Genomic DNA, 1,603 nt, shown 5'->3' with positions numbered 1-1,603 from the left:
ACATCAGTGAGATTTGCTGCATGTATTGACTCTTCCTTTCATGAAAGATTGCTCTGTGGCATATGATGCTGTTTGATAGTATTTTGCCCACAGAACCTCTTTCAAAATTGGAGTCAATCCTCTCAAATCCTGCGTCTGCCTTATCAAGTAAGTTTAAGTGCTATTTTAAATTCTTTGTTGTCATTTCAACAATGTTCATAGTGTCTTCACCAGGAGTAGATTCCATCTCAAGAAACTACTTTCTTTGCTCATCCCTAAGAAGCAACTCCTCATCCGTTCAAGTTTATCATGGAATTGCAGCAATTCAGTCCCATCTTCAGGCTCCAATTCTGATTCTAGTTGTCTTGCTGTTTCTATCCTCTTTGCAGTGATTTCCTCCAGTGAAGTCTTGAACTCTTCAGTGTCATCCATGGTGGTTAGAATCCACTTCTTCCAAACTCCTGTTAATGTTGATATTTTAACCTCCCATGAATCGTGAATGTTCTTAATGGCACCTAGAATGGTGACTCTTTTCTAGAAATTTTTCTCCACATCAGCAGTAAGGCTGTTTTGTTTTCTTATCATTCATGTGTTCATGTTCACAGGAGTAGCACTTTTAATTTCCTTCAAGAACTTTTCCTTTGCATTCACAACTTGGCTATTTGCAGCAAGAAGCCCCAGCTTTTAGCCTATCTCAACTTTTGACATGCCTTCCTCACTAAGCCTAATCATCTCTAGCTTTTGATTTAAAGTGAGGGACATGTGACTGTTCCTTTCACTTGAACACTTAGAGGCTATTGTAGGGTTATTAATTGGCCTAATTTCAATATTGTTGTGTCTCAGGGAGTAGGGAGGCCCCAGGAGAGGGAGGGGAATGGGTCAATGGCCAGTTGGTGGAGAAGTCATATCACATGCACAATATTTATCGATTGTGTTCACTGTCTTATGTGAGTGTGGTTTGTGGTGCCCTAAAATAACAATAGTAACATGAAAGATCAGTGATCACAGATCAGCATAACAGATATAATGAAAAAGTTTGAAATATTGTGAGAATTAACAAAATGTCACTAGAGACATGATGTGAACACATGCTGTTGGCAAAATGATGCCAATAGACTTGCTTGATGCTGTGGTGCCCACAAACCTTCAATTTGTAAAAAAAAAATGCATTCTGCAACACGCAATAAAGCGAGGTATGCCTGTATTTTCTCCCATTCTGTGAGTTACCTTTTCACTCTTTTGTGTCCTTTGATACGGTCCCGTTTGTTTATTTTTTTGCTTTTGTTGCCTATGCTTTTGTTGTCATATCCAAAAAAAGTCATTGCCAAATCCAGTGTCATGAAGCTTTTCCCTTGTTTTAGTTTTTATGTGTAAGTCTTTCATCCATTTTGAATTAATTTTTGTCTATGATGTAAGGTAAGGGTTCAGTTTCATTCTTTCGCAGGTAGCTATCCAGTTTCTCCAGCATCATTTGTTAAAAGAGTATTCTTTTCCCCATAGAATGGTCTTGGCACCTTTGTCAAAAATCATTTGATTATATCTGTGAGGGTTTATTCATGGATTCTCTATTCTGTTCCATTGATCTGTATGTCTTTCTGCCATTACCATGCTGTTTTGCTTACTA

Source organism: Propithecus coquereli, unplaced genomic scaffold (genome assembly GCF_000956105.1).
Source record: "Propithecus coquereli isolate 6110/MARCELLA unplaced genomic scaffold, Pcoq_1.0 Scaffold723, whole genome shotgun sequence".
In the NCBI taxonomy this organism is placed as follows: domain Eukaryota; kingdom Metazoa; phylum Chordata; class Mammalia; order Primates; family Indriidae; genus Propithecus; species Propithecus coquereli.
Note: the sequence above shows the minus strand (reverse complement) of the source record.